Source organism: Electrona antarctica (genome assembly GCF_951216825.1).
Source record: "Electrona antarctica genome assembly, chromosome: 9".
Taxonomy (NCBI): domain Eukaryota; kingdom Metazoa; phylum Chordata; class Actinopteri; order Myctophiformes; family Myctophidae; genus Electrona; species Electrona antarctica.
In genome coordinates, this window is record NC_136790.1 from 27,706,322 (window position 1) to 27,728,821 (window position 22,500).

The 22,500-nt window shown below is 44.6% G+C and overlaps 1 protein-coding gene across 4 annotated transcripts in view; it reads left to right on the top strand.

Moving 5' to 3' along the window:
• Positions 1-22,500, top strand: part of foxp1b (forkhead box P1b) — a 104,654-nt gene that overhangs the window by 25,623 nt on the left and 56,531 nt on the right. For all 4 annotated transcript variants that reach the window (XM_079509894.1, XM_079509893.1, XM_079509895.1 and 1 more), the window contains exon 2: positions 9,933-10,097. The gene's annotated coding sequence lies outside the window, so the exon portion shown is untranslated. The remainder of the gene's footprint in view (positions 1-9,932; positions 10,098-22,500) is intronic.

Genomic DNA, 22,500 nt, shown 5'->3' on the forward strand with positions numbered 1-22,500 from the left:
TGGTCTGTTGCCCATGCTGTGCTGGCAAGTGGGTGTGGGAGAAGAGCAGAAGCTCAAACTCTTAAGATATAGGTATCAGTTCCCGCTAAGAGTTCCAGAGCTCTGGCGTTTGAAAGGACATGGAGCACGCACACTCAGGACAGTAAATGTCAGGTTAGTTGAGACGTGCGCTCAGTCAGAAAGTCAAGCCAGTAACCTTGACATTTAGGCCGTCGGTGTTGAAGCCCCCTGCGGAGGCCATGGAAAGCGAGCCAGAGGCCCTGGAGTCTGCTGAGCAGGACTACATTAAGAGCTAACGCTGTGTTGTTGCTGGCTGTGTCTGAGCCACGCTCTCCTGGCTAATAGACCCCCAGTAAACCCCAGCCACTGAGTAAATACACAGCCTAGCGCTTACACACACACACACACACACTCACACACACGCACACGCACACTGAAACACATGACCGCAGGGATCCAGTTACACCTGCATGCACATCTTCTAGCAATTAGGAGCAATCTGCTGGAAAGCATTTCACATTCAAGGTCTTCCCCGGCTCTGCCGAGAGCAGGAGGACACTGGTATAAAATAAAGAAGTCTCCCTGGCTGAACAAACAAGTCTTTCTCCCAGTCTTGGACTCATCGCAGGTGGGTTGGTGGGGGAAACCGTATGGGACAGTGGTTCTCTAAGTGGGGTCTGGGGACCCCCAGGGGTCCTTGAGGGAGTTCCCGGGGGTCCCAAGCTAAATGATAGTTTGGAACCAAATGGACCCTTATGGGTCTGTAACTCTGAGAGTGTACAAATGGAACCAAACGGACCCTAACGTATCCATTTGGTTCCATTTGTATTCTCTCAAAGTTAAATTCACATTGATTTTACAATATAAATTGGGGGTCGCAGAGATAGAAATTACATTAAATGGGGGTCTGTAGACTAATATACATGTCAAACTGGGGGTCCTTGAAATTAAACGGGTTGAGAATCACTGCTAGAGCCGTAATAATCTTCTCTTATGGGGGTTCCTGGCATATCTCTTCAAATGGGGGTCCGTGGGCTAATTAGTGTCAATTTGGGGGTCCTTGACATGAAAAAGTTTGGGCACCACTGGTTTAGAACACCCTGAGGGAAGCCTCTTCTCCAGATCTCCCTTCCTGGATCCTCTGTCCCTTCCTGGATCCTCTGTCCCTTCCTGGATCCTCTGTCCCTTCCTGGATCCTCTGTCCCTTCCTGGATCCTCTGTCCCTTCCTGGATCCTCTGTCCCTTCCTGGATCCTCTGTCCCTTCCTGGATCCTCTGTCCCCTCCTGGATCCTCTGTCCCTTCCTGGATCCTCTGTCCCTTCCTGGATCCTCTGTCCCCTCCTGGATCCTCTGTCCCTTCCTGGATCCTCTGTCCCTTCCTGGATCCTCTGTCCCTTCCTGGATCCTCTGTCCCTTCCTGGATCCTCTGTCCCCTCCTGGATCCTCTGTCCCTTCCTGGATCCTCTGTCCCTTCCTGGATCCTCTGTCCCCTCCTGGATCCTCTGTCCCTTCCTGGATCCTCTGTCCCTTCCTGGATCCTCTGTCCCTTCCTGGATCCTCTGTCCCCTCCTGGATCCTCTGTCCCCTCCTGGATCCTCTGTCCCTTCCTGGATCCTCTGTCCCTTCCTGGATCCTCTGTCCCTTCCTGGATCCTCTGTCCCCTCCTGGATCCTCTGTCCCTTCCTGGATCCTCTGTCCCTTCCTGGATCCTCTGTCCCTTCCTGGATCCTCTGTCCCTTCCTGGATCCTCTGTCCCTTCCTGGATCCTCTGTCCCTTCCTGGATCCTCTGTCCCTTCCTGGATCCTCTGTCCCTTCCCAGCCACTTCATCACAGTATTCCACCGTGTTGTCCATGGGTTTCTTTTAACAACTTGAACTCTAGCACAGTGGTTCCCAAAACTTTTCACGTCAAGGACCCCCAAATTGACACTAATGAGCCTCTGGACCCCCATTAGAAAAGATATGCCAAGGACCCCCATAAGAGAAGATTTGTACGGCTCTAGCAGTGGTTCTCAATTTCAAGAACTCCCCCAGTTTGAAATGCATTAGGCTACGGACCCCCATTTAATGGCATTTCTAAGACCCCGATATTGTAAAATCAAAGTTAATTTAACTCTGAGAGTGTACACATGGAACCAAATGGACCATAATGGGTCCATTTGGTTCCATGTGTACACTCTCATGAAAAAAAATGAATGAAAATGAAGGGTCCATTTGGTTCCAAACTATCATTTTGCCGGGGACCCCCTGGAACCTCCTCAAGGACCCCTAGGGGTCCCGGGACCCCACTTTGGGAACCACTGCCCTAGCATACTTCTGCGGGGAACATTTGCTGAAAATAGCGGCTCTACAAGGTCAAACCGCATCGCGTTGTGAGCTTGTTGATCAGATATTTCTGGCAAAGAAATGTTGCGTAGTGGGAAGAAAGTGGACAAAGTACAGAACCAGGTCAAGTTTACTAAGTGATTGATTGATTGATTGAAGTATTTATTAACAGTTTGCAGAATTACAGTACATTTCAACCACAACTCTATACAAAGTATAGAGGGTTATAGTGGTTCAAATGAGGAGACGAGTGTCATCTGTCATCGATGCATTCTGAGGAGTTTGCTTGGCTACCACCTTGCGATCCCGCTTCTTTGTTGTGTTTCGATGTTCACTTTAGGTCAGCAGATACATATAAAGGGAGTAAGTGAGAGAAAGAGATAAACCCATACATGTCTGCAATGTGTCTCCTGTTTTTCCCTCCTAGTATTGAAAGGTGCAACGAGGGGGATTCAGCAGAGAGCAGACTTGACTGTGTGGCTACGCACTGAGCTGGGATTTGTAAGACACCCAGAGCCGGCTTTAGCAGCAGGAAACCCCAAAGCTTGTAAATAATCCACATGTGCAGACTGCACATAAAGACATCCAGTACTTAGCAATTCCCTTATCACAGCTAGATAGCCCAGGGACATAAGAGGCGCTCCTGCCTCTATTCACTAATATGGTGTGAAAGTAGATGCAGATAACGCGCTTGTTGTTTATTGAGGCGGTGCCGTTCACACAGCGTAGAGGGTGTGAACTTTGAACATATTTGAAATGGAGGAAAATAAAAGAGGATTGCAAATGACAAGGATACTAAATTGCAAGCTCTTTGTTATAGATAAGACGTTGTCAGGTGCTGGAGGGTGTTCTCTAATCAAAAGCACCTGGAGGGTTTGCTGTGTGTGTGTGTGTGTGTGTGTGTGTGTGTGTGTGTGTGTGTGTGTGTGTGTGTGTGTGTGTGTGTGTGTGTGTGTGTGTGTGTGTGTGTGTGTGTGTGTGTGTGTGTGTGTGTGTGTGTGTGTGTGTGTGTGTGTGTGTGTGTGTGTGTGTTCACGCATACATGTCTAGGTGTCTATATATGCAATTGTGTCTGTTCCTTATCCCATCTTACACACATACACACACAGTCTGCCTTGCAAATGCAAACAACCTGCATTTGAGATTATAATGAAGCTCCTGTAGCTAGTCCACTATGCTTCTAAACAATATAGTGGAAAGAAACAACACAAATCCAATTTGTCAAGCTCATAGATATTCTGCTAGTGAACTAAATCAAAATAAAGCTTTTTCTCTTTTTTGACCCTTTTTGTTTGTTTGTTTCTCTCCTGGATTCCGTCTGTCATACAGTATAACCACAGTTAGTTAGGCTGGCTTCTGTTCTCAGTCGACTGGTACTACTGTAGCTACCGTTGTCTTTGAACCGCTTTGTTGGATCAGATCAGTTCCACCTAATACGTCTGGTGATTCGCACCATTGTAGCGTCCGGACGACACATTGTTCCGCTCATCTCACCAGGCTTCAGATGGCTCTCGCTTGTCATGAGCTGCCAGTTTATCAGCGCAGTCTGCAGCACTGCCTGCTTTTTTTTTAAGACGCGCATGTCTATCAAACTCATGGTACCTTTGAAAGGGAGATCAAAAGGAGATAAATTCCAGAGGAGAAGAGAGACAGAAAGGGAGACAGACAGAGAGCGAGCGAGCAAGAGAGAGAGATGGTGAGTGGGGGTGCCCCTGCTATGTAAACATGGCAGTGACAGCTCACAATAGGATATTTTAGCGTAGCATTTGGCCTCCCCAAAGCACATGGCAGCTTCAGTGGCCTTGTTAAACTACAAAACAACAGCATTCTGCTCTGCCCGCAGCATGGCCTGCATAACGAGGGTCCTCATCCCATTCCTCTTCATCTCATTATTTTTAACAATCACTGTGCTGCTTTTGACTCATCTCGTATCGTCCGCTCTTAAAAAAGAAATCACGCTGGAAAGTTGTTAGTGCCAGAGCGGCACGGGCAGCCCAATACAAGTAACATCTGGTTATTTGTCTGACGGCGTCTCCCAATTTGCTTTCAACTAGCGTGCTTAGTATGCCAACATGATCAGCGTCAATGTCCGCACAAAACAATCTAAACGATTGCATTGACTTTGATTTTGAAAATAATGTCATTGATCAATTTATCATGCGCAGAGGAAGAAAGTTATTTTAGCATTTATGTGCAGTTCATATTACATAAGATTGAATAATCAAGATGAATTGATTAGATAGCTTCCCATGTTGCTCCCCTCAACCTTCAAACACTTCTGTTCAGCGACGTAACTAGACCTCAGTAGGCCCCGACGCAGGCTGGTCAGTTGGTGCCCCCGACAGACGCACGGGTGGGCGGCCGTGTGCCCCCCTTGCCTCTGGGCCCCAACGCAGCTGCGTTGTCTGCGTAGCGCTAGCAACGCCCCGGCTTCTGTTCAAGTGTCATATTTCATTCTTAGAATAGATTATTCTTAATAAGAATCCAAAATATCTCAGATTTGAATAGGCTAAATAGTGCATGCATGTAGTAGAGCCTATTCCTGTTAAACACTATACAACATTGCAGTGTCCCTGTGCAAGAGACAACAAGCCTGTACACTACAGAGACAGGCTTGTTGTATTTATTTAAATGTTGTTGCAAATGTTGTTGCAGTTGTTTTAAGACAATGCGGGAGGACTTCCCAGAAGTTCATCTGTTCATCCATGACTGTCTGTACTTCCTGTCATATCCTGTTGACTCAGCTCTGCTGGTTCAAACAGCCTCTGCTGTAAAACCCAGACACACATCATGTGTCATCCATTACATGGCAGTAAGAAAGAAACAGCCGTTTGTTTACCCTTGATTTGATTTCAAACCACACCTTGGGCGTTGTTAAATGCTTTTGTCTCCTCCACACTTTCCCGTACATTGTTTTATGTACTTAATCAGTTTCTGTCATTCAAGTTCGCTTTTGGGGAGACTTAACAGACGCCAATGCCTTTATCTGATCGTTGGCGCTTGAAGGTCACCACAGAGCTACTGATATGATAGAGAACGTGTCACAATACCTGAGCGACATCACTGCGTTTAGATCACTGCAACATGTAATTTATTTAACTCGACCATGATATAAATCTGGAATATCATCCTGATGTCAATATGTCATCAGTAATAATGAAGAATAGAGATTACACTTGGATATGGAAAAACAAGGTTTGACTGTCTTAACCCCATGAATCATCCCTATTCTGGGCATGTCATAATAGCCGAACATTCAGCAAAAGTAGGTGAACATTCGCCACAAAGTAGTGTAGATCTACACCCTCACAACACATTTTGAGTTTGTAGACCGGCAAAGACCTTTCGCCCTGGGGGACACAAGCCAACAAAGTATATTGGATTTCATTGATTAAGTATTATATATGTATCCCTTAGCGGTTTATAAAACAATTTACATCTTCGTAGAGGTGATATGACCAAACAGGACTTGTTTCAACCACTCAGAGCCCAGGAGTTCCTCAGGCAAGTTATCCCAAAATGTCATCATTTCCCTGAGTAAAGAAAAGAATCAAGACAGAGTTTCCCTCCCTGATGATAGGTTTTTACACTGTGCGTGTGCACTATGTTAAAGAAGCTGTACAAATCAATATGTACAGGCTGGCTGTTTGTGCCTGTCCTCATGAGGTGAGGCTCATTTGGCAAAATGGAAATAGTGACCTTCATTAAAAGTGCATCTTTGTGTAACAACAGATTCTTCTAGATATATGTTTTTTGTTTTTTTGCATAAAGTAAATGTTCCACTATGCTTCAACCTTCACGCTCTTCATGAGTTTCCGTTTGACTTTGACTTCATTTCAGGCATTTCAGGCTTTCTTGGCCGGAGGAGGTTCTGTTTTGTGAGGAGCTGCGATTAGTCGGGTGTGATTCATAGAGTATATATATAATAGAGACTGAACTGGCGCGAAGCTCCGCCCCCCCAGCTATTCATGTCAGTGGAAGTTGCTCAGTGGCGTTTTGAAGCACCCGGAAGACTGCCGGAAGTCCCTCCCAGGACCTCAACTTTGAGGTCCTGAGTGACGTAGGGCAACCGAGCGCTCAACGTTAAAGCCCAGCTGCACGGGGTTTCCCGGTCATGAATCCACGGGTCCGCCTGTAGTCCCTCCTCCTACCACTAGGACCCAGAGCTTCAACGTTGGAAAGTCTGCCTGCCCCCTTGGTGTGATTAGTGGGGTGACAAACAAACATACAGTAGTCTAGATACATTCATACTGTGTACATACTAGCCCGGTTCTAGACAACTTATATAGTATTGTTGTTATGTAATCTTTCATTAACGACTTTCACCCTGGTGTCCCCATTTTGGGCATCGCATTAATGTCAATCATTGTCGAACATTGTGAGAATAGCAGATCTACATATCTAAATGTGCTTACGTGATGTATAATGCATTATTGACACAACCTTTCATAAAAGTGTTAACTGGTGGTTATAATGTGCCGATCTTATATGCATTATTATGACCTGCACTTATAATACTTCATAAACCTTCTTAGAAGTTATTTATGTTATGCATAATTATAAACATGTAGGCCTATAGCGAGTATTTTGAAGCCATATAAGTGCATGATAATGCATTATAAATGTGCTTATTATTTTCTTCCCACTCCCATGCTCATCAATACAGTATTTTGCGTTGGAGTGAATTTCACTCATACTGTATAGTTTTCTAGTCTCAATTTATGCACTACCTTTATGAATGTATCATTGTGGGTTTCCTCCTCTCTGAATTACAACACAGAGGACAATGAAAGTTTGCACAATAACGCATATATTCATATCCTTACTTCTCTGCATGTAAATTGGGAGTGGAGTGCAGAGACAAAGAAAGAAAAAAGGACAGAGCACTATAATGGCACTTTTCCACTACATGATACTGCAGATTCGGCACGAACAAGGGGAAAATGCATTCTGCTATACTGCCACCAAACTGTGGAATGCCCTGCCAACAGCCATTAAAATTCCCTCAACATTTAAAACTGACCTAAAAATATGGCTCCCTCCAATTTCAATTGGCAGTAAATAATTTTGTCCCCAATATCTTGCCCCCAGAGAGTCAAACAACACACTCCCCCAGCGAGCTCCATGGTAAGAGCCCTGTGGGTGTGGCATGCTGTGCCCCCTGCCCCCACCCCACTTTGTTCTGTAATTATAACTATTGCTTTTAGTGTTGTTACATGTAATGTATTGTATTGCATAAATCTGTGCTATTGAACACCCTTTACGTCTGTGTGTTGTTTCGAAAATATTGAACTAATGAAAAGTAGTAAAAAGCGCTTCGGACAAAACCTCTTAACTCCATTGGACCTGGTCTGTTAAAGCAGCTAACTGCACCACCTCTCCCCCTCTCATGCAAGTAATTGACAATATATAAAGTCACAACACCAACTTTGATGATGCAGTATTGTTTTGTTTTCAAAATATAAGGTGTTCTTCATTTCCTGAAAAAAATATATTTTTCATTTCCTGAAAAATGAACATTTTGGAGTTAAGTGGTTTCCTCCCGAAAGCAGAGATATATTGTATGTCTTGATGATGAATTTAGTACTGTACAACAGACCACAATGAAAACAAGCCTGCTGGGGCTGTCTGTGTTATCCTTTTAGCATAGCTTTTTAACTGTGCTGCCGTACTGTTTTCAATCTTGCTAATGAAATATTCAATCAATCACAAAACCGACTTGACAACTACTAGACTACCCACTTTTGGTGCCAGGTATGTTGTTTTCCACTACAGATGGTGCCCCTCATTGTAACTGGTCATCATAGCAATGTCCAACGCTGGCTTTAGCACAGTGCTAAAAGAACAATGCCGAGTTGTCTGGAAACTATTTCACCTAGATACAGTCCAACAAAAACAGTTTCTGATAACATTTTAGGCAAGATGTTGTTGCTTGGCCCATTTGGGTAAATCCCTGTAAATTTTGTAAAGCATTAACCATATTTCTGGCCATTCATTATTGACTTTTAAAATAAACGTTGTTCAAACAAAATTATGTTAATAATTTTGAAATACGAGCACATTGTTTCGTTGGCTCTATAATCATTATTTTACAGTCAGTGAGTGCCTTGACTTTTGGATCCCATCTCTCAGAGATCCGAGCCCAAGGAGATGGTTGGCTGCAGTATCCAATAACTAAACAGAATTGAATTGACTCACACACACACACACACACACACACACACACACACACACACACACACACACACACACACACACACACACACACACCTGCAGTGCACACACCATGCACCTTCATGCTGTGGATGAATGCATGCATTCTCCTGCTGATATCCCCCAATCGACACTCACTCATGTTATGAGTGTCGATTATTCTCTGCATGGTAATGTCCAGCTGACCGGTATCTCACACTGTCTCTCTGTCTTTCTCCTTTGCCTCTGCTTTCACCCTTCATATATCTCACTTTCATCCAATCATTCACACGTTTCAGTCACATCTTTTTCACATTCCTTCCAACTTATGTTTTTCTTTTTACACCTTTTGTTCTCGTGCCTTTCCCCCTTTCATTCTTTCGCTCTCTCTCGTTCACTGCCCCCTGCTATTTACATTTTTGAATTAATTTGTCTGGCAATCACTAAACTTATCAAGTATTTGACTCATGGATAACTCTTAAGTCTTCTCTCAGCGAGATGGTCTTGGATGCGAGATGGTTCCGACTGTTTGTTTAATTGTGGGAGTAATCGTCTGAGGAACATGGAAAGAATGAGGCCAGTTATTTAGCCAGATGGTTTACTGGTGGAGGTGTGAGGCCGGCCAGCGCGCTGTGGGAACACAACGCTTGCTTTTCTTGGTATCGCTGTCCGTTTTCATGGCCGCCGTTCCTTTTTTTCTCCTCCCCAAGGCTTTCTCCCCCCGTCCTCTCTCTCCCGCTCTCTCTCTCTCTCTCTCTCTCTCGCTCTCTCTCCCGCTCTCTCTCTCTCTCTCTCTCTCTCTGTCTCATTCTCTCTCTCTGTCTCATTCTCTCCCTCCCTGTCTTTGTTTGCTCTGGATGGCATGTTTGATTATTTATCGTAAGGGAAAAGGGAGTAGCTAGAGCAATAAACATGTGACTGCACTGTATTTTGTTTTCCACTGAGAAGGCCATGTCCTTTAACAGATATTCGAAGCAGCCATAAAGCCTTTTATTTGCTTTCTAGAAGGGTGGGGGGAGCTCTCGAGAGCCGGAGATGGATCAAAATGCACTGATCAGCGTCTATTTTGCGGTTTCTGTTTACTGTAAGTGTGACTTATCAAGAGATAAATATTATCCCTGGCTGGTGGCTGGTGGATGTTTCTTTTTATCTTGTGAGTTTTGTTTTGTCAAGCGATCATTGTTCCCTCTGGGCTCGTGGAAGAATTTATGTAAATTTGTTTGAGTATCAAAAGAAGGTCTATGTTACGCAGTTTGTTTTGTTATTAGCTATCGGTGGGCCCAACAGCTCCATCTGTTGTGATAACAGCCAGAAAAGTGCTCTCGAGGGACTTTCAAAAAGGTCCTGTTATGGTTTTGCTTTTGTTTTTTTTGTGTTTGCTCTGTTCCTAAAGTTGATTTTATTGTCTCTGACAGGCGCTCCAAGTGGCTCGGCAGATCCTCCTCCAGCAACAGCAACAACAACAACAGCAACAACAGCAACAAATACTACAAGCACAGCAGTCACAACAACAACAGCAACAACAACAGCACACTGGACGCAAGTCTCCGAAGGCCAACGACAAGCTGCAAAGCCTACAGGTACATTACAGATGCACCCGTTTCCAATGTTATCAACCGATAATCACCAATATCTTCTTATCAAGACCATGCAATGGAGGCAATATGGACATACAGCACACATACAGCACACATACAGCCTAGTAGGCGACTAGGAAACGCGGAAGTGAAGTTACTGCCACCGAAGCGAAAACATTGCGCTATAAAACAACAACTTTGCTTTATGTTTATTTAGGTGGCCGGTTAAGACTGAGGTTAGGGTTAAGGTTAGAGGTAGGGTTAGAAATAGGGTTAGTAGTCGGACAACACGCCAAATGCGACGTCGGACAATGGCTGACAACAACATCAATATGTAGGAAATGGCCATACTGGCTCCATTGCATGGTCTTGATAAGGGCTGATGACGGAGATTACATCATCTGATAACATCCGAAAGCGCTAATAGATGAGGTGTTTTGCTGCTGCAGCGCACCCTCTACCATCAACAACTGGCTTGAGCTTCACTTTTGGGGTTTCCAAAAACACACGCACACAATAACACTCGAGAGAGAGAGTGTGTTATATTGGAGTGTGTTATTGAGAACACAATGTGCAAGAATGTGCAAGAATAATGCAGTGCGAGGGCTAACTTCAAAAACAGGAAATTAAGATTGGCAGTGCAACAGTTTCAAATTATGCCTGTTCTGTACGTAATACAGTATGTGCGGTTTACACGTACTGTCTGTGACACACACACACACACACACACACACACACACACACACACACACACACCACATCACACCGCAGCGCGCACCCCCCCCCCCCCCCCCCCCCCGCCCACACACACACACACACACACACACACACACACACACACACACACACACACAAACTGTACCACATAAATACGACACTGTGTGCATCAGAAGGTGTTTTTGTGCTTAAAGAGTACCATGGTAAATTATATAGGCCAAACTTTTCGAAATCTTGCATCTTAGAAAAGCTTCTATGTGGCCTATTTATATCACATGAGCTCATCCATTAGCCAGGATATATCCAACGCAATAGCATGCATCGGCGTGTGCATGTGCACATGCATTAATCTGTGTGTGTGTGTGTGTGTGTGTGTGTGTGTGCGTGTGCGTGTGCACGTGCACGTGAGTGCGTGTGAGTGCGCCTGCGTGCACAACTATGTGTGGCGGGTCCATTCCGCCATGGTAGAAGGGCTTTTTCCTTATTGGCTGTCTTCCACAATGTGGGCAGTTTACGTGCTGGACGAGAGGAGGAGGACAAAGAGTGGAATGAGTGAGGGAACCCGAAAGAGAGGGGGGGAGGGAGAGAGAGGGAGGGAGGGAGAGAGAGATAGGGGGGAGAGGGAGAGACGGACAGAGAGGGAGAGAGGGAGAGGGAGAGAGAGAGATAGGGGGGAGAGGGAGAGGGAGAGGGAGAGGGAGAGGGAGAGGGAGAGGGAGGGAGAGAGAGATAGGGGGGAGAGGGAGAGACGGACAGAGAGGGAGAGAGGGAGGGAGGGAGAGAGAGATAGGGGGGAGAGGGAGAGACGGACAGAGAGGGAGAGAGGGAGGGAGGGAGAGAGAGATAGGGGGGAGAGGGAGAGACGGACAGAGAGGGAGGGAGGGAGAGGGTGAGGGAGAGAGAGAGATAGAGGGGAGAGGGAGCGAGAGAGATAGGGGGGAGAGGGAGAGATGGACAGAGAGAGGGAGAGGGAGAGGGGAGAGGGAGCGAGAGCAGAAGTGTCACCACACCTATGACAGAGTTCAGCAGAGCCATGCAGTGCCTTCTTTTCTGTCAGATTACTCCTGGGCCACTCCCCACCACCAACAGCAGGAGGTGCTGTGGAGCAGCTCTGTGATGCAGGGGTGTTATGTCAGAGGTGGGAGTGAGGCGGGTATAGGGCTACAACAGGGCCATGGAGGAGGCGACTGGGGGGCAGTTATTTGGGCCGCTTTTGTGATGCGAGGCAAAACGTGAGGGGGCGGGTGTCATTTTTTTTGTTTTGTTTTGTTCTGCTTTTGAATGGGGACAGCTATGCGTATCTGATGCAATATTTACGTTCATTTCAGATGTGCTGTCTGAGCTACCTCAGAGATGCGTATCTTTGTTTGAACAAGGAGGGGATGTTTGTTTCACTGTGAAATTGCAAACGACTTCAGGGCATATTTTGTAATTAATACGGGGGCCCCTGTTCTTTGCGTGTGTGTGTGTGTGTGTGTGTGTGTGTGTGTGTGTGTGTGTGTGTGTGTGTGTGTGTGTGGTGTGTGGTGTGTGGTGTGTGTGTGTGCGCGTGTGTGTATATAATATTTAATACCCCCGCCATCCCATTGGGGGCCCTTTTTAATGAGCTATTGTAGCGGGCTAGGTCTAATGTCAGGTAGTGAAAGGGCCCCTTTGTTGTGCAGATGTCTTGGAAATAGCTCCAGAGGATGAAATATGACTGTGATGACCTTTCAGTTGTGTGCATATTTGTCAGGATTCAAATAAGTTGAAAGGATCAAACTAAACAGTTTCCCCTGCCTGGCAGGGAACTGTGCGGCAGAGGTCAACAGAGGGGACCGCAGCGGCAGATTCCAGCGAACAGCCAGTTGTTGGTACATAGTGAAGTACTAGACCATCTCCTGCAGACAAAGACAAAATTAAAATTCTAATTTATTAATGTATACAGAGAGCTCGGCCAAGCTGTCACTCAGCTATTGAAAAGAGAGCTGCCCCCCCCCCCCCCCCTCCACACACACACACACCCCCTCCTCTCTCCTCCCCTCTACACGACTCTCCTGCCCAGTTCTTGTGAAGCGAGGGCTGCTCTAACTGTGTAGTAGTATCCAACTAACACGGTAAATTGCCTGAGTTCTAATGTTGTATGTTACACTGCAACATTTGGAGTGCTAATTTGGCCCTGAGAGTGACTGGATTTGGTTTCATGTGTACACTCAGGCCCAGGGTTAAATTAATGGTGAGGATTTACCACAACCGTCATTATGAAAGGGAGGGAAAAAGCCACAGGGACACGACAAGTGTTTGTTTATCTCCGAATTACATATCCTGCTAATTAAATGCATCCTAACTACACACATGCACGTGCGCATTAACGCACGCACGCGCACACACACACGCACACATGCGCTATTAAGCTTAAGTTGTCATACATGTGGTTGTGTGTGAGATATCGTGTTTGCACTTGTGGTCTTCTGGCAGTATGCTAGCCTCATGCACGCACTCACACACACACACACACACACACACACACACACACACACACACACACACACACACACACACACACACACACACACACACACACACACACACACAAGGCTGATAATGATTCTCTGTTCAGCTGGACCCAGGTCATCAAAAGACATGATCCAACAATTATGAGGCTGTGTAGTACTGACACCCCATAAACGTCACCTGATCGGTGGAGCCATCTGCGGACGGAGCTTCATTCATCTCCGCCACCTCCCATTAGGCATGAGAGAGACCGAGACCTCCACTCATTTGGAGATGTGCCTTTGCTTTCCAATTCACTCCTTCACACAGTCACATCTTCTGTTCATTTCACTCTTGAGACTGTAAAACTTTAAATGGGTAAATGTTTCACTCTTAAAAGTTAAATAAAAAGCGATTTTACGGTGTATTCAAGTCAGAGGGGGACATAACCATGTGAACCATGGTATATATGATTATCAAAATAGAGAGGGAATAGAAAGATCTGCACAGAGGGGCAGACGGAGAGAGAGAAAATAAAAAATGAGGCTCCAGAATCCTTGATCAGCATTAAATGGCTCTTTAGTTTTATATCTTCAACAGGGGTCCCTCTTTCAAGCAGCCCCCGTGGTAGCTTCTGGAGGAGGACGGTTACACTGTATACTTGTGGCCCAGAGGCGTTTAATCAGACCAGATACACAAACAGCTTGCCGCTCACGCTGGAGAGCAGCTTAACATACTTGACTGGTCAAAAAGCCAGTAAATTACACTGACAGAATGACACATGTAATTAAAAGAGTCCATGCCACTTTACCTTTTTTTTTCCTCCTCTCACACACCTACAGTGGCGCGGATGAAGAGAGCCGGTGACTCCCACCCCGCTAATTACCATTATCAGCGAAATGCGAGGGTTTGACTCATTAGTTCCATGTGCATTTAATTAGAGGCAGACCGAAATTGGATTTAACTTATTACTTTTTCATGGATCACTTTCTTGTCATCACTTCAAATTGGATTGCAGCCCCAGGTAACTAATTATGCCAGCCACAGGATCAGGAGTGGAGAAATAGGTAATTAGGAACAACACTGTCGGACCCTCGCTGATAGTCCACCAGCCCCTTGCAGGGGGTGGAGTGTGGGGGACGACACCGCTCGTTTGTTGCTCAGGAACCCGGCTGCTTAACTACGCACGCGCTGCGAGCCATCCTAAGGTATGCACCTAGCCTCCTACAGGGGGATTATGTGGCGTACAGCTGGGTTGAAGATGTTGTGTCAACATGGTGTCTGTGCTATCAACGTAATGCCCAGATTAGGCTTGTTTCCGACCCTGGGCCTTTGCGGCCCCCTGATTGGTGTACATTATTCATGACCGCTGGTACAGTGCGAGGGTATTGGGCTCGAGGCCAGCTCGTGTTCTCAGTACGGACCCTCTGTCTGAGTGATGCTGATGACCGTTATCGGTCTGCCTCGCATGGTCTGAAGTGTCCTGAGAATGTGCAGGTCTTTAGCGTGGAAGAGGGTTTCTGGAAGAACTAAACACAATCTTTAATGAATATCTGATCCTCAAACTGAGGTTTGAGAGACGTTTTTCCACTTAGCTTACATGTGAGGAATGTTCATGTTGTCAGAGATGGGTACAGAATTAAGCTCATTGGAACTTGTAAGTGTTCTTTACAGTCATGTCCTTGTTTGCCAGGAATGGAAAACCTCAAAAGTAACATGATTTCCCAGATTATGTATGGGTTCAAATGAAACCCTGAACGAATGTCACCTCACGAATGTCACCTTCTCAACATGCACAGCCTGAAATCATCATGCATTTAAAAAAATCACATCAGCCACCAATTATCTTTATTTTTTTTGCCAATTTAAATCAACAACATCTGTCTGTCTGTCTGTCTGTCTGTCTGTCTGTCTGTCTGTCTGTCTGTCTGTCTGTCTGTCTGTCTGTCTGTCTGTCTGTCTGTCTGTCTGTCTGTCTGTCTGTCTGTCTGCTTGCTTGCTTGTCTGTGTCTCTCTGTCATATTCTCTGTTTGGACACCACTGTGTTCCAACCTCACAAGGGGCATCTCCAGGTCAAAAGATAATGCCCTTTCAGTTTGCACGATGAAAGCCTTTTAAGTTGTACCAGCGCACCATCCCACCCCTCTGCAACACCCCGCCCCCAAATGCTTGTCGGTCGCATCCTTCATCTGTGGTCTGCTGGGGGTATGGGGAAGGGGCTCCAGCGTGATGTGACAGAATGCAGCAGCCAAGCCTCTCTGTCTGACAGGACAGAGAGAAGCCGCCGGGCTCTCTCTCTGTCTGTCTCTCTCTCTCTCTCTCTCTCTCTCTCTCTCTCTCTCTCTCTCTCTCTCTCTCTCTCTCTCTCTCCTGCATTTTCTTTTTTTCTTTTTCGCAGCAGACCCGTGGCATTGTCCTGACACATGTACACCACAGCGCTCCAATCTGTAAGTCATTAGAGTGCTGGGCCGGGGCCCCGTCAGCTGGAGTCCGGCCAGCACTCCAGGGCCATCCGAGGCGGAATTCCGAGGTGGTTCCCTCAGCCCAGTCGGCCAGCGGCCTGAGGCAGTGCGGGCAATGGTAGCCCACCGGCGAGGTGACAGGGAGCCCATGCAGCCCCACACTGGCTACCTGCCCAAGCAGGAGCATAACAAACTATTATAATTTAAGCCATTTAAGCCTTATTTACCCTGGTTTGGCCATTTTAAGGTCAAGCATCTTTCTCTTACAGTTATGCCTAACATTTTAAACAGGAGCATATTGAGCCGCAGAAACGGGGGAAAAAAGCACCTCCATGATTTTCTAGCTAGCCGAAATTGCCACATATGACAGCAATGCAAACATTGTGTGTGATTGGTCAGAAATTCAAGATGAAAAACAATTCTACTTCTTTTGAAGTGTGCTGCCCGCTTTAAATTACAGTCATTCTAATTAAATCACCAGCAGGCCTGTCTGGCTTCAAATCTTACTGTGGATTATTCCGTACAGAGGATCAGAGGTTACAGAGACTTTTGAAGCCAGCCAAGAAAGCAGGGCAAAGGAGGTGGACCCGCAGCAATGATCACACTAGGTGCTGTCCAGGGTATATTGTTGACTGTGTGTTATGGCTGAATCTAACACAAAAAGCAGGTCTGGTCTTCTGATGAGTTGCATCAGGATTCATATTTTATGGAAATATCCACTAGAAAGAAACGTCTGTCAGTCTGAGTTGAGGCTTAACCCCTCATACCATCATTTGAGGGAGTGTGCGTGCGTGTGAGATCCTGGGAGTGACTCCTGCCCCTTGCAGGAGTGCAAAAGGTCTCAAGGTATATATGTAGTGTCGTAATGAATTATCATATTGATGCATGCGTGCGAGTTGATCCAATCTGTAAGGAATGACCAGAGTCTCGCATCCAACTCCAACCCCCAACATGGAGACTGATGGGGGTATGACAATGCTTGTTTTCATTGTCATACTGTAAAAATGCATTATTTGCACTGTGGTCTAGATTAGAACCAGGTTTGGGGATAATCCTGTCAGAATGAAGTCATAGTCATCTCACAGCTGACGAGTGAGTTCCTCCTCCAGGGGAGAGGAGGAGGAGGAGGAGCAACGTTGTGTCCACATTTTGACAACTTAGTGGTTCACTGTTTCCATTCCCAATAAGGCATTTCACCCTGTTTTTAGCACAAGGAAACAGCATGATGTTCTGTTTCATGCCTTATGAGAGTGAAAGCCAGGGATAGGCACGCCTTGAACGGGAGACATCCTTTGTGTTTGACATTCTGTAATAAACCTCTCTAGAATCAGAGTCAGAATTGCTTTAGTGCCGTGGTTCCCAAACCTTTTCATGTCCAGGACCCCCAAATTGACACTAATTAGCCTGCAGACCCCCTATCTGAAAACATATGCCAGGGACCCCGATAAGAGAAGATTTTTACGGCTCTAGCAGTGATTCTCAACCCGTTAATTTTCAAGGACCCCCAGTTTGACATGCATTATTTAGTCTACGGACCCCTATTTAATTGCATTTCTATCTCTGGGACCCCCAATTTATAATTGTAAAATCAATGTTAATTTAACTCTGAGAGTGTACACATTTGTACACTCAGAGTTACAGACCCATAAGGGTCCATTTGGGACCCCCTGGAACTCCCTCAAGGACCCCTGGGGGTCCCCGGACCTCACTTAGGGAACCACTGCTTTAGTGTGCAACCTTGTAATCAATGCAGCTACGACGGGCCTCTGAAGCTTATGGGCATGTGAAACATAACGCTGTTTCCTTTATTTATCCTTTAGGAGTATAATACCTTCTCTCCAAATGTGAGAAAGAATGGTTACTGCAATATCACCAAGATAATTGTCAACAATGGGCTTGTCTATCCTCACAAAAGCATGACCTGAACCATATTAACATAATTAAACATTGTGTTTAGTTTGAATCAAAATGACCCATTTTAAAAATTATTTGAAGGCAACTATTAATCATACATATTATTGTTTTGCTTGGAATTGAGATAATTGACATAATACATAATGAGTATTTTTTTGCCTGCATTTTATTTCTGCATTGCTTTTAAATAAAATCTCCAAAATATCCCTTGTATATTTGACCCAGTTTAACAGTTTCAGAAGTGCATTAAGCACATTATGCACGTAACATCCTACTGTAAGTATAGGAAAGCCTGTTTCTGCAGTTTACCCCCCCCCCCCCCCCCAACCATGCCAGTCCGTGAACATTGTATGAACTGTCAGCCGGTCCGTGGTAATTGAAAGGTTGGGAACCCCTGGTTTTAGCTCATCAAGCAGTTTCTGCACGGTCCCTGTTTGTTTTGACCTGCCATTTATTGACACATGCACAGTTCTGTACTTGATGTCAAACATGCACATCTGCATGGTCCTCGTCATTATAGTGTTCCCATCCAAAGGCAACTGGTCCACTTCATTAGCCACAGAGGCTAATAAGGCTGTATGTTTGTATATTTGCCCGTTTCACACAGGCCTCATTTATTGCAACCACAGGTCGCATTTACTATGAAAACGTCCATTTCCCGTCGGTTGGTTGGTTGGTTGGTCCGTCACCCCAGGCTTGACCATATATGGTCATGCCTCATAACATCACGTGACATAATCAAGGATGGAGATCCCTGATGTCATCAATATTAAGCCCATATATGGGAATGCCCATATATGGCGAAAACTAGAGTTCTACACAGGCCCGAAAATTAAGGCCCGGCCCTACCTGGGCCCTCATCAAACCCTGTACACTCAAGACACTGCCCCAGCTGCCACTCTTAGATCTCCATATATGGAGCTGACCAGTTCTGACATTCCATATGGCCAGTACAGAATTCATTCCATATGTTGATCTGACCCCCCCATGCCAAAGCGCCAGCGCTCGCCCAGCAGTCTGCTGTCACCTAGGCAGATGCGTGCACGGCCTCAGGCGTCTTACTGGTAATATGTACTCATTAAAAATCTTGTTTTCTCTGTGGCGTGATATGAAAGCAACATGCACATTTTCCATATTTTGAGTTGAATTTACTAGCACTGAGTCAATACTTACATTGTCCTTCAATGACAAACTCTTTACAGAACCCTGTGGCGAGTTTCTTTACTAAATATATCTTCTGCTTCAGAATGCAGATGAATCAATCATCAAACAATATGAGGTCAAAAATCCCCCACCTCCTCAAATTGTCAATGTTTGTCATCGCTGAATGTGTTCTTGTTTTGACTAGGAAAGCTACAGTACACTGGCTGGCACGTCACCTCAGGGAAATATTTTGCAAATACAGACTACAGAAATGCTGACTAAACAGTGTGTTCACGAATGCTGAAATTAAAAGTAAATAACCAGGCCCAACCATAATAGACCAGGAGGAACTCACTGAATCAAGCGTGACTTACTGTAACTCAGCTGTAAGTCTTTGCTTTGGGAGATAACCTAATTCATTTTAGCATGTCTTATTCCATATATCAACGCAACTTTTAGGTTCAGGACTTTGCAGCCACAAGGAGGGGTTCTAGATCCATCTTCTAGATATATTAACTCAGGCTACAGTGCTTCCATACAACTCCATTATCTGGTTTAAAAGGCATACTGTGTAACCTTGGTTTTACTTTGTAATAGTAATTTTAGTTGTGATTTTGGCAACACCTCGCTCATTGACACAACAAGTTGTCAGAAACTGTATTTATTAACGGTAAAATACATCAATAAACACATTTCCGGTGCCTAAATCATCATGGCGTGAGAGTTGGTGCCAGACACTATTTGGTCTATTAAGTAGGTCAAATAATATTACATATAATATTACAGTTTTAAGAGGTGGAGGCGTGGCCAATGTCATATTGCAATTATAGGCACGATAAGAAGCGCTTTCGACCCCCGTGGCGTGCGCAAAACGGCCTTGAATTAGTCATGGGAGTGTTTAAGGCGTACCCAATCAACATGTCCGTACTATTCTCTTTAGCAGTCAGCTGATCTCACATACGGTATGCGCCCTTTGCTGCGAGTGGTATTACATTTCTGCAGGCATGGGCACCATAGACATGACATGACTTTGTCACATTTGGGTTAATTATTCCTATTGCACTGCATGCTGTCACCTTTATGCCTCAAAAGATCCACAAGCTGTCACAGCCATGATGTGCATATAACTTGTAGGCCTATGTCTCTATTTTGTTAAGTAACTTGCAGTGTTAGTGAAAGTCATTACAGTGGCGCAGCCATATAGGCTATACAAGGGAGGGAGATATACGCACATCACTTCATTTGTTTCTGTTCTAAGCATGAAAAACAGCTGTAAAAATCTGTATTCTAGTTAATTTGATTCATAAATGAATAACTAAGCCTTTGAAATGGCACCTACCTTTCAGATCGGAATGGAACTGCGAGTAGATACGCAGCATAGGCTTGCAATCCATGCGTAATGTTCCCAGAATCGTCTAACCCCTGAACATACAAGTTCGTTTGATATTGTTTAATTCGATAATAATAGAACCATGTACCATACAGCGAATGAAAGCAAGATTCCTAAGGAATATGAAGATTTTTTTTTTAAACGGTTGAGAAATGACAGAATTATGGACATCCTAAATCTCAACTCTCTATGAAAGACAAGACGGCAATCCGACATCCGACATCCGTGCATATACATCATACATGCTTGCACAAACGCTCTTATTTGTTTCTATGGAAAAACAGCTGTAGTTTATTTTATTTTATTTTATTTCATTCGAGTCACGACGAAGGAATGAGTTGAAATGCCACCGGCACCTACTATGTGCGCCATGCGTAATGCTGCATCCCTGATGTTATGGTCTTTGCTCGTAGCATTTTATTGAAGAAGACTTGAGTCGGGTGTGATACAGCGTATGAAAGCAAACTTCCCAAGGATTATGGAGATGTTTTAATTTTTAAAAAAGGTTGAGAAATGAGCGAAATATGACCCTTTCCAATCTCAACGTTGTAACAGAAAGCCGCCCCTCTGTTGCCATGTCTCATAGAAACAAGTAAATAGGTCTATAAACATAATCCCAAAAGAAGCACATAATATGTGCTTCTTTTGTGCTAATGTGCTTCTTCTGTTATATTATAACAGGGGTCTGCAACCTATTTTAAATGAAGTGCCATGGTTTTATTTTCTAGATAGTGAGTCTGCCATATCAAGATTAATTTTAATGACACCACATTAACATTTCCAACATATTTTGATTGTCCACAAATATAAAGTTCTTGCTTATTTTTAAATATTTTCTTGCACATTGTTATGCTATTTTCAAAAGGAATCTTGGAAAAAATATTTTTGGATTAGCCGTCCTTAGTTGGGCAAATGCATTCATCTGGGGGTCCTTGACATGGGAATGTCGCTGTGTGGGGATCACTGGTTTAAACAACATTAGGAGAAAAGCCCAAATAAGCACTTTAGACACAAGAAAAGCAACCACAACTACCAATATTTACAAGCAACTTTACAGAAAAAGAAGCCCAAAGTCGCTTATAATAAACAGACATGGCAACACTCCAGAGCAGCCACAGAGCCGCTGTTGTGTAAAATCAAACTTGCTTTTTTCATTTAAGAGGTGGTCAGACCCAGGTGGAATCGTTATGCGCTGAGTGTTTTTAGGTGAAGGGGCTTAATAGCAGAATGCGCAAAGCGAATAAAATTAACATATGGACACTCCCCCAATGCTAAAATATTCAGGAACGTGGTATGCATATGTGTGTGCGTTCAACACGGCTTCCATAATACGAAAGGGCGCAGAGCGAGGCCAAATTCTGTATTACCGCATGGGTTTAGTAATATTATTTTACCTACTTAATAGACCCCTATGTGTTTAGAGAAGTTGTCAAAATCACATTTAAGGTGGCTGGACGCGTTTTTCGGAAAACTGAGGAAAACGCAGCTAAAAATCAGAAAAACACAGCAGTGTGCAGGGACCTTTATTAAGGGACCAAGAAGTCACGAAGTGACTTTGGTCACTTATTGTTTTTGTGTTTTTTTTTCTTCTTCTCCTTCTTCTTCTTCTTCCACCAAAAATAGCTGTTCTGGCTGAACCGCGAAGTCGTTTTTTGCGAAACGTGGCAACATGGTAGAGGTCCATGCCAAATGGTGACTATGCGAAGCCCATCACCATTGGTCAAAGGGTGGCGCTATATCACTCAATTGAAAATGCAAACTTTGAACGTGCATAGCTCATGAACCGTTTGACTGTTGGCAATGACACTTTGATACACATATGTGTCTCCTCATGACGAACAACTTTCGTGTTCTGACTTTTGACCTCTGACCTTTAGATCACCCGCCATTTTGAATTATATGAAAAACTGTTCAAATGTATCTCCTCCCAGGATCTTTGATCAAAATGCATACACTTGAACTTTGGACCTATACGGTAAAAACCGTAGTAAAAAAAATTTAAGTAAAAAAAAAAAGTTTTATGAGCCAATGAAAAATAATACATACATGCAGCATCATATGCTTATGTCACTTTACAGTATAGTAGAGGGGCATGCCAAATAGCACTGAAAGCAGTCTTACTCCAATTGGCCAAAGGGGGGTGCTATAGCATTTCTTTGAACAGTCATAACTCATGCTTTGTTTGGCCAAAATTCATGGCACTTGTTTACACATGTTCCTTGACTCATGGGGAACACAACTGTCACTTTGACAAGTAAGCTCCGTCCTCAGATTTTCCGCCATTTTGAGCAGTTTGAAAAGTGCTTAT